This window comes from Thermobia domestica, chromosome 15 (genome assembly GCF_964235325.1).
Source record: "Thermobia domestica chromosome 15, izTheDome1.hap1.1, whole genome shotgun sequence".
Classification (NCBI taxonomy): domain Eukaryota; kingdom Metazoa; phylum Arthropoda; class Insecta; order Zygentoma; family Lepismatidae; genus Thermobia; species Thermobia domestica.
Window position 1 is genome coordinate 2,736,593 of NC_137468.1, and position 11,642 is coordinate 2,748,234.

General features: G+C 37.3%; 1 long non-coding RNA gene across 1 annotated transcript; it reads left to right on the plus strand.

Annotated features, from left to right (window-relative positions):
* The first annotated feature begins 2,706 nt into the window (after positions 1-2,706).
* Positions 2,707-10,500, plus strand: LOC145671805 (uncharacterized). The gene is made up of 3 exons (XR_014128528.1): positions 2,707-2,884; positions 7,180-7,347; positions 9,843-10,500. It is a non-coding gene; the product is annotated as an uncharacterized LOC145671805 (long non-coding RNA).
* The last annotated feature ends 1,142 nt before the right edge of the window (positions 10,501-11,642 follow it).

The following is an 11,642-nucleotide window of genomic DNA, read 5'->3' on the forward strand; positions in this document are numbered from 1 at the left end:
TTTGTTTTTATCTAAATGTTGGCCTATTCAGAAAATTACATTTCAATCTAATTTACCCTTTATTTATTGACGCAATTTATCTTTCAATGACAAGCGATGTTATCTCTTTCCATTGATTGAAGTGTTTGCTGTATGAATGTTTAATACTCAACTGGCTAATTGGATACAGTGGCGGATAGTTCTTGGACATTAGAAAACAGAAAATTGTCTATAGATTAACAAACGGTCATTTCTAGCATAAGTAGCGAATGTATGATATTTTTGCCACAAATATAAACACTACACCAAAGCAACGGAAAGACTGGAGACTTTCAGTTGCTTAAGTGATTAAAAAAAAAAAAAAAAAAAAACGACTGGAAGATTTGGAAATATGGGTATGAAGAAGAATGGAAAGAATTGGCTGGGTCGAGTAGAAAACGAATGATAGGATCTTAGAAATGGCGGGGAAAAAAGAACAGTTTTAGATATTATTACCCCATTAGTGCACAGCGTCCGATAAATCGGACGCGTGCTTTATTCATTTTTCGAAGAAACTGTATGTTTTCAGCCCTTTAATTCTTTGTAATTCGTGATTCTACTATCTATTCTTCCTAGAATCATGAACTACAAAGAATTAAAGGGCTGAAAACATACAGTTTCTTCGAAAAATGAATAAAAGCACGCGTCTGATTTATCGGACCCTGTGCACTAATGGGTTAAGAGGAAGAGAAAGTGGTTTGTACGTTGGGTAAAAAGGAACTGTATAATGAGAGATGTGCTAGAGGATATGGTGGCAAGAAAGAGAGGGAGCAGATGAAGAACACTACAATTAATGGACAATATCAAAACAGAAAAATTGTACTTGAAGACAGAGGTTAGCCGAAGATCTGCAGCATGGAAGCTTCTCAGTTGCGGCAAGTGACCTGCCAATTCTGACAGAATGACTATGATAATGATCATAATTGTTTATTGAAAAATTTAATGTCCTTTTTCGAAACGAGGCGTGGATCTATCGTTGAAGATAGAATCCGAACTATCGTAATGAGTTCAAATTTAATCCTCTAGTCATAACCTAGGATCACGTGCACAAAGGTGCACTCGCTGGAGACTAGACCAAAGGAGGTTATGCATTCGAATTGTGTATGTGGGGAAAAAATTTTCAGTGTAACGTTGCACGATTGTGGATGTGGAGAAGAATGAAAACAATAGCTCATGGGCGGAGGTAGGAATTGTCTACGGGGGTTGGGTAGTGGGGGGCAGACCTTTTGGTCGGTCTCAGTGGTCTTGGTAGGTGTCATTTTTTATTTTTGTCGAAAAGATGGGGGGCAATGCCCCCCATAACTCCGCCCTTGCACTAACCCTATAGGATGGAAAACGAATGAGCAACATTGTAATGAATAGTAGGATAGAACAATTTATTAACAAGTTTCAAACTCTGCGAATGGAACACTGAAAACCAGACGCGTAGTAGATTCTGTAACTTAAAGTTGTAATGAGGAGATGGGGTCACGGATGGAATTTATTCTTAGGACGCTAAACCCATATAAAAAAGCCTTCTCTTGCGTTATCCCTTTTACCGTTTTTACCATATGAGGATTATATTAAAACCGGAAGTGATAGATTCCTTCAACTTCCGGTTACTAGAGGAATATAAAGTCTGAAATGGAACATATTCTTGCGGTACTGAATCGACATCAAGAAACAGCTATTACCTAAAATGTTTACTAATGAAATACGAACAAAATTATAAAGAATTTTCGAAAAGACTTCGTTCGAAAGAAAGTAACCCCCTAAAGTTAGTGACATAGCTCGTATTGTAGGGTTAGTAAGAAATATGAACAAAATCGCTTGAGTCGTTTTTGAAAATGAAATCATTAAGTTAAGTTTTACCTCTCACGATTACGCCGGATAGGCTAAAGGTTGATGGGAAATGAAGGAAATGGTGGAATGAAGAAAATGGGAAGAAACGGGGGTGCTTGCCTACCACTACGTACACTTGGCGCGAGCTGGGATCGAATAAGAGACCTCACGCATCAGAGGTGAAACTTGTACCACTGCGGCCCCTTGAGTCGTTTTAGAAAGAATCATCCCAACTCATCCCAAGAGTAAACCATATCTTGTGGGTTTTAGATAAGAAATGTCTTATTCTGTATTGTGGTGCTAATAATGAAATATTTATTTATTTATTTAACAATCAGCAGATGCAGCTCAGAGGATATCTTATGCTGTATATCTAACAACAATAATAACAATGGAAAGGATTTGGGAAGGTATTGGCCAGGACCTGTTTAGAGGTAGGGCCTACCATCCCGGCATTTACTTGGTAGGACAGGAAAACCCTTGGAAAACCCCAGTCAAGATGGTCGGCAGCGGGAATCAAACCAGTGACCTCCCGAATGCGAAACCAACACTCTACTACTTGAACTACTTCGCTTATGAAATTGAATAAAGTCACTTGAGTCGTTTTTGAGAAAATCTGTAGAAAATCACTCCGAGTAACATTTTTTAAAGAACAAACTTCTTCTGCGATCCCAAGTAGCACAGTCACATTATAAACACGTCTTTTTTTGGGGTTCGAATTCAAAATGACGTCTTTTGAAAATTTGGAACGTCTTTATCACGTACCAAAATGGTAACAAAAATGACGTGTCAAACATGACCTAAATTGTACGTGTTTATTACGTGCCAGAATGGTACAAAGAATCACGTGTCGAACATCACCAAAAATAGACGTCTTTTTTAGGTGCTAAAAAGCGCGGACGTTCCCCGTACTGTAACTGCAGTTTGAGCAGTGCATGCTGGGAATCGTGAGCCATTTGCGGAATCGTGTTTTGATTTATTTTGTGTGAATATAAATAATGTGTTTTGTTAAAAGCACCTGCGATAAAGGTCAGCTTTAAGACAAGTAAGTATAATTCCTATCCTATTCCTATCTAGGTGCATTCTGTGTAAAATTCAGCAGATTGAGAATTGTAATTGTGATTACAGTGTATTAAAATACCGTAGAAAGAACGAGGATACCTACATTAGGTTAACATTTGCAGACGCCTGTATCAAATTAAATATTTTAGGTAAAATACTATATAAAATATTAATAGTGAAGGTAGTAAAATGATGATGTATGTGTTTTTATTCTCAATAAACCGTATATGGGAGTGAGTATGCATAGGAAAGTATGTCATTCTGTGGTGCAGTTTTACTATACAGATCCATAGATTGTAAAATGTACGAAAAAAATTGGACAAGTCTTTAATTTGCCTATTTCATGTCGAGAACAGGACCAACCAACCTCCGCGGGGCTTCTAACCCATTCCTACTACTACTACTTGTACTATGAATCCGTATAATAAGGCTGCACGCATTGTGGTACTATTTGCCAAGGCGAAAGACTGCAAAATACAAGCAAACAACGAGATGACAGTAAGTGTATGCTTTTGGAGGCATTACTGGAACAGACGGTTCTACTAAATTTTGATACATTTCTTACATTTTCAGGTTAGGTTAGAGCATTGTATTTCCTATAGCAGAATATGCACTAAATGAGGAGCTCCATTACTACTTGCAGATTGACTTCACGGTGGTTAGTATAAATATAGAGTAGACGCATGGGGCAAGGTTCTAGAACACAGGTCCGCCTTCCCACTTAATTGTAACAAAGACAGAAAACAACGTGCCGTGCGGGGCTCTAACCCGCCTTCACTCGCTGACGCTCCCTCAACAATACTATGTGAATTAAATGTTAAACTTGGCATTTATTCCGAAGTTGGGCGTCCGCTTTCGCCACGTTTTTCCGCTGTTATCTCCTTCCCACACTTTCTGCAATTTGTTATTAGGTTCATTAATCCGTGCTCTTCACAAACTTTTAAAAAATTTTGCTCGTTATCAACGTATTGCTTCACAAATGTTAAAATTGTTATTCATTGCCCTTGTACATTCGCCATGTTGATAACATAAATGCTCGTTTCTTTCCCACAATGCAACTGTTCGGTTACCTTGCGCCAAGTAGTTCCCTCCGCTCGCCGTATAGTCCCATGTTTATAACCGCTTATATATAACAAATAAACAGATTTTTCGACACTCTTATATATTATCAAGCACACAAACGATCAAATTATCCGTATCTTTCCAGTAAATTTTAAAAATTTTGCTGGAAACGGACGCCCAACTTTGGAACTTAACCCTTAAACTTTGGTACAGAAAAGAACCAATCTAGCTGTTAACCTATATGGAGGGACTTGTGTTCTAGAACCTTCCCGACGCGTGGCATATTAAGTACAGTGCATAAAACACGAAACAACTTTTGCTAGGTGCCCACTAAAAAGCACAAATGCATTCTATTGGAATCAGTGCAGGAACACAGCAAGAGGGCCCGAGCGGAAACGAGGGTGTGCGTTCGTAGGGAACAGGCACGTCAGCAACGGGGACTATGCGCGTAAAGAAGGATAATGGAAAAGCACACTTACGCTTACAATGATTTCACTATCACTCAAAATGCGGCTTCACTCGAGCAGCCGGTTCTACCAAATAGAAAATTTATAGGTAAAATATTATAAGAAACATTTTTCGTGAAGGAATGAGAGTGTGAATATAAGTAATTACTGTCAGTGTACAGCATATTGAAATGAATTTTAAGTGATCAGTGAAAGTATTGCATATGTAAGTGTGGTCTTCCACTATTCTCTTTTAGACGTATATTCCCCGTCGCTGACGCGCCTGCTCCCTACGGACGCATCCCGTCGCTGCCGCTCAGACCCTGTTGCTGTGCTCCTACTCTGACTCGGTTATATAGTATTCCTGCTTTTTAGTGGGGAACTGATATAAATTGGTTCGTGTTTAATTCACTGAAATTGTTACGCTTTACGTCCACGCTGTATTTGTACTAAGGCCTGAAGTCAATCTGCAAGCACTAATGGAGCTTCTGAGTTAGTTCATGCTCTGCTGAAAGAAATGCATTGTTCTAACCCGATATGAAACTGTAAGAATTATGTCAAAATTTGGTAGAACCGTCTGCTCGAATAATGCCCAAAATTCATTTCAATTTGCTGTGTACTGACATTAATTACTTACATTCACACTTTTATTCCTTCACAAAAATATGTTTCACATCGTATGTTACCTATGAATTTTCTGTTAGGTAGAACCGACTGCTCGAGTGAACCTCTTTGGGAAATGACCCTCGGCAATTGTTGCAATGCCAATCGTGTATGACTTAAAGTTAGAAACAACGAGCCCTATGGAAGTTCTAACCCCTTCGCTCACTCAGTTTTTTTTTTTTTTTTTTTTTTTTTGTTTAGCCTTTTGTAGCATTACTGTCTTAAATCTAGTGAAAAAATCCACAAAATCTATGAATATTTGGTAGACCCGTTTGCTAAAGTAGTGCCCCCATTGTATTTGTGCATAATCAGTGGGAGAATATTACCCCAGTTGAGAGCACTCTCAAACTGCAACCATCGCCCTGCTGCACCTACACACCCTCACAAGACACTTGGCTACCGTAACTGTGCTACAGAATTCGGTGTGGAAATCATAATAATGTAACGGATTTTTGACTGTTCGAATATTTTGTTCATTAATTGAGTAGACAGCTCCCTCGCATTTTAGATTACAGTACTTACTCCAGTGCCAGCATGTGATGATGGATACTTATCAATGTTGCCACTGAAGTTCAAAGAAATATATTCCAGCTCAATTAAGTATCCTCTACATGACTATATTATTATGATTTCCACTGCTAATCGTGAAACGATTCAAAGGAAACCAAATGTCTTATTAAGGGACCGTGGTTGGGGGCTGGTGGTGGTTCCAGTCAGATGTGTTTAAGAGAGCTCTTGACATAGGGAATATCCTCCTAATGTTTATGCGCACATTAACAACGGAAATCTCTTTGGGTCAAAAACCTGCTTTCAGGTGGAACACCAATTCCTCATCATTAAAAAGAAATGAAATTAAATATTTAGTTTCACGCCCCAGGAAAGGCACCGAGCCTAAGGATGATGGTGATAATGAAATGTGAAAAATGGTGGTATGAAGAAAGTGGGCGGAAACGGGAGAGTGTCGAGAAAACTCAGGCACATGGTGTTTGTCCACCACAAAGCCCACTTGGCACGAGCTGGGATCCCACACACTAGAAGTGAACGCTCTACCACTGAGGCACTGCAGCCCCATCAGTAAAAAAAAAAAAAAAAACATACCTCATTGCTTCGGGGCTTACATATCTGCTGCCACCAAAAGGAAGGTGTGTACACAACAGGGGCGGATCCAGAGCAGGATATTTTTTATTTTTTTTAAAAAATAAAACCTACCCAAGAATTGGAGCTCTTGATTTTTTCAAGCTTGTATTATAAATGTAAGATAAAAACCTTTTTTTTTTTTTTTTTTTTTTTTTTTTTTTTTACACGTTGCAGAATTTAAATGAATCAATACATAGCAAGAAATTACTTGCCTTGGTGTTTTTGGTCAGAAAATGTCCGCGTTCGAAAACGCAGGTAGTCATTTGTGTTCTTTGTGTTCAAGATGCGATATTTTACGCTCTCACTCCGTTCTCAAATCCGATCCCTACTTCCTATGGGGCCGCGGTGGCTCAGTGGTAGAACGTTCACCTCTGGTGCTTGGGGTCCCGGGTTCGATCCCAGCCCCCGCCAAGTGAACTTTTTGGTGGACAAACACCGTGTGCGTGGGTTTTCTCGGTGTTCTCCCGCTTCCTCCCACTTTCTTCATTCCACCATTTCATCCATTACTCATCATCACCGTCTCCTTTAGCCTAATCGGCATAAGCCTGGGACGTAAAACTCAAAGATTTTCCGATCCCTGCTTCTTGTTAACAACGGGCAGACAATAATCCATAAAATCTATCTGTCCACAAGTTTGTCAATATTTATTTTACGTATCTTTCCATTTAAGAAGTGGCCATTCCTGCACCGAGGTTGGGACGATTTTGGACTCTTCTTCACACCATCCTTTACGCTAAAAATATCCAAAACAGAAAGCATGTGAAATTTATGGCTGATATTTTCCTGCCAACTCATTTTTCTTTCTATAAGCTCTTTTTTTTATGATGCAAAATGTAAAAACCCACTTTACTGTTTACATGAAATTAAACTGCTTCATTTCATGTTAAATGTATTTAGTCGTTGTAATAAGCCTAGGTGTAAATACATGTTATTTCCCAAAATAAGCCTTGCATGTACTCCCACTTTCCAGAGCGTGTGGCCAATGCTCCTGCAACGGATGAATTGATCAACAGCAGACCACCTAGCACGGAATCTTTCTTAACTGAACTTGAAGCCGTTACCCTGACCCCTTTTTGCTCGTCGAGCTGCTCTAGAAATATCACTGTGGAGGATGATATACATACCAAAGTTGCGACAGGTGAGTTTTTGACATGTTATTTTATAATACCCATGTAAGAAAATGCCGAGTAAGAAGAAAAGAAAGAAAGTAGTAATATTTTATTAGTACTTAACTAAAATAAAATAATTGTTGAACAAGGCAATACTTTTATGTAAATGAAATATTCAATTTAACGTTCCACGATCAGGAACTGAGGCTAAGGGAGTCGGTGATGATGAGAAGTGAATTAAATGGTGGAATGAAGAATGTGGGAAAAAAATGGAGAACTCCAAGAAAAGCCGCTTGAAGGGAGCTGGGATCGAACCATTGGCCCCAAGCACCAGAGGTGAACGCTCTATCACCGAGCCACAGCTGCGCCAATTTTTTTAAAATGTAACTGTTTCAGCAACTACCTTTGTCTTCTTCAGATACACTCTATTTATTTATTATTTTAGATTTTTAAAGATTTCCTTGTTTATTAATTTTTATTCCTTCAGCAATTATTTTATTTGACTTGAGTATTTATATATAAGCAAAGCTTTAATATGGAATGTATCACATGTTATAGTGTTCCTGCGATAAAGGTCAGCTTTAAGACAAGTAAGTATAATTCCTATCCTATTCCTATCTAGGTGCATTCTGTGTAAAATTCAGCAGATTGAGTATTGTAATTGTGATTACAGTGTATTAAAATACCGTAGAAAGAACGAGGATACCTACATTAGGTTAACATTTGCAGACGCCTGTATTAAATTAAATATTTTAGGTAAAATACTATATAAAATATTAATAGTGAAGGTAGTAAAATGATGATGTATGTGTTTTTATTCTCAATAAACCGTATATGGGAGTGAGTATGCATAGGAAAGTATGTCATTCTGTGGTGCAGTTTTACTATACAGATCCATAGATTGTAAAATGTACGAAAAAAATTGGACAAGTCTTTAATTTGTCTATTTCATGTCGAGAACAGGACCAACCAACCTCCGCGGGGCTTCTAACCCATTCCTACTACTACTACTTGTACTATGAATCCGTATAATAAGGCTGCACGCATTGTGGTACTATTTGCCAAGGCGAAAGACTGCAAAATACAAGCAAACAACGAGATGACAGTAAGTGTATGCTTTTGGAGGCATTACTGGAACAGACGGTTCTACTAAATTTTGATACATTTCTTACATCTTCAGGTTAGGTTTCGCATTTTTTTTTTTTTTAATGGGTAAAAGTACTCCTCCCGAAAATATTTTTCTCAACAGAGGGGTTAAATATAATTTTCACCAAAGAAAAGTTTTATTTTTATTATTATTATTATTATTAATAATAATAATAATAATAATAACTGCCGCAACTTCTAACCCTGCTCAGAACAAATAATGTGACGATTTTCACCCTACTGCTTGTGACAGAATTCTGGTTCTAGAAGTCTTATTTTTTAAAAATACTCCAGTAACAAGTGAGGGGGCGTTTGCTCACAATTTTTTATTTTTCGGAATACATAAGTTATGCACCATTTTGTTTGTAATTTTCACTTTATTTTTTGTCATATTTTGAAATGCTAATATATGTTTCGTCTTGCATCATAAATTTAACTTACTAAATCATATCCAATCAGGATGAAATTTCTTATGACAGTAGAAGGATACCTTTACTGGTTAGTTCCACCTGCGTGCAGCTTGTCAGATTGCTGCATCCCATAGCGCAGTTCTGTCACGACATGTAAATGCGGAATTTTGACTTCATTTTGGGGGTTACATAGCAGTAGTGAAAGATAATACATGTAATTTCTATCGTTGTCTAGTTGTGTTTGATAAATGAGTAGCTATATTATTTTATTATTAGAAAGTTCTTTGTTTCATACCATAAAAACTATTCTTACTGCATGAGTCTCAGTTATGATCCCAGTCCCCGCAAAGTGAACTTTGTGGTGGACAAACACAGTGTGCGTGGGTTTACTCGAGGTTCTCCCACTTTCTTCATTTCACCATTTCATTCAGTCTTCATCATTACCGTCTCCTTTAGCCTAACCGACATAACTGTAGGACGTAAAACTCAAAGTTTTTTTTTTTTTTTTTTTTTTTTTTTTTTTTTTTTTTTTTAGCATCATTTGTAATATCGTATCAATATACTTGATCGTCACTTAGCTCACATCCTAAAATTGGTCTTGGAGTGGCATTTTATATTGTGAGCACATACGTAATGTAGCCTTCTATGAGTGTTTCAGAATTATTTGTCATGTATCTGTATATACAAAGTCTTATATCCCCCAACTTGTTTGATCCTCCTGAAGAGTTAACAGCTGCAATAAAATCAAAAGTTAAGCTATTACAGAATAACTAAAATTAATGGTAGTTTAATTTCGCTGTATGGAAGGCCGTTAAAAGTGGGACTTCATGCAAGCGAGTGCAGTAACTAATCGTTTTATTGCGTATTGATTGTAGTTACACATGGCGTATTGTAATTATTTTTTTAAATTTTCTCCCCACCTGAAAAATTGCACTATGATTGTTCATGATTTTTTTTTTCTGTTTCAGTGTTCCTATCTGTCATCGTTGGGAGGAAAAGGGACCTTTCTCTGATGCTTGGTTTCCAAAAAGCTGGCGATGAAATTTAACTCCCGCGGAAAAAAGAGCAAAGTTCACGTTGTGCAATCTAAAGACACTTATCATTCGTGAGTAAAAATAAAGATCTTCAAATGAACAAATGCCACAAATCTTCAAAACGTTAGTAGAAAGATATTCACTTCCATCTGCCTTGTTGTTTGAGGATGAAAAGGATTCGGCATGCTTGAAACATGTTGACCTGTTCCTCCTCGCTTTGTTTGGAAATCAATGTAAAGGCATCTCTTTCGAAAACAAAAAGATGGAAGAAACTGCTACTGGTATAATAGATAAAGAAGTGGGATACTTACCGCAGTCCCCATTTTTAACCTACTTAAGCACGTGAGGCTTTTTTGATATGATGCTGCATTTCTGTACTTTCAATAACTATGAAAGGTGTTTTCCTTCATACGAAATTTATAGGAAAATTTTATTCTTTTTACTTTATATTATTAAAAGATCTCTGTAAGTTTTAGATTATAACCAACAGATTTGCATTGTCTACATATTTCTTGTTTGTATTACAAATAATATAGACAATCAGTGTTTCTTGTTGCATTACAAATAGTATGAATATAAGCTTATACGACAAAACGTGCACATTGTACATATAACTAATAAATGTAGAATTCAAATTAATGGTTATGTGTTTTCGCTTTCATCCCTCAGAGATTAATTAATTTTAAAATGTACTTTCTTTTTCGATTTTTCACCTCCATAATAAAGGTGTCTTAAATTGGAGTTATAAAAGTTTAGTCCTAAATTTTGCACTGTCAATAAAACCCATTGTTCTTGTGTATGTGAGTGTGTGTGCTTGTGTGTATGTGTGCGCATACTAGCGTAATAATGGATAGCTATAAAATTTATGGAAGCACGTGTTGTACCGTAATTTCATTAAGAAGAAGGTACTAGTAAATGCACATGAATAAATTCCAGTGACGAAATGAGTGGATTCTTCTTAGTACAAAGGGCCGCGGTGGCTCAGTGGTAGAGCGTTTACCTGTGGTGCTTGGGGTTCCGGGTTCGATCCCAGCCCCCGCCAAGTGAATTTTGTAGTGGACAAACACCGTGTGCGTGGGTTTTCTCGGGGTTCTCCCGTTTCCTCCCACTTTCTTCATTCCACCATTTCATTCATTTGTCATTATCACCGTCTCCTTTAGCCTAACCGGTATATGCGTGGGACGTAAAACTCAAAGATTTCATTTTCTTAGGACTGTAAGTACAATGTTCCTTTATCTTTCCATTTCATTCTTTGTTTTTACCATGTTTATTCGTCTTTTCTCATTCTTAAAAGTTATGTAGGGCTTTTTTTTTCCCGCCAAGGGTGAGTCTTACATTCGAGGGATTTTTTATTTTTTTTTTTTTTTTATGTTCTTCAAGTCGATCCTTAAATTTATCCTTTCGTGGAGCAAACGCTGCCGTTTCTTTCCTGTAGCACTACGTATATAATTATTCCTTGACAGCTATTGTATATTCGCTTCTTAATGTGTAGGTAAATATACAACACATTAAGAGGCGAATATATACTCTTCAATAGGTTACTATCCAAATACTAAAAAAATATAAATGAACAACACTAGAGGTGGTCAATTGGATATGGAAATCCCCAATCCATAGATAATACGAACCTTCGGAGAAGTGAAATTTCCAAATTCTTGGTACGGACCAATCATAGACCACAATACTTTGACGTTCCCCAATGTGTGCTCCCGAGAGAGGGTGGTGATGTATTTC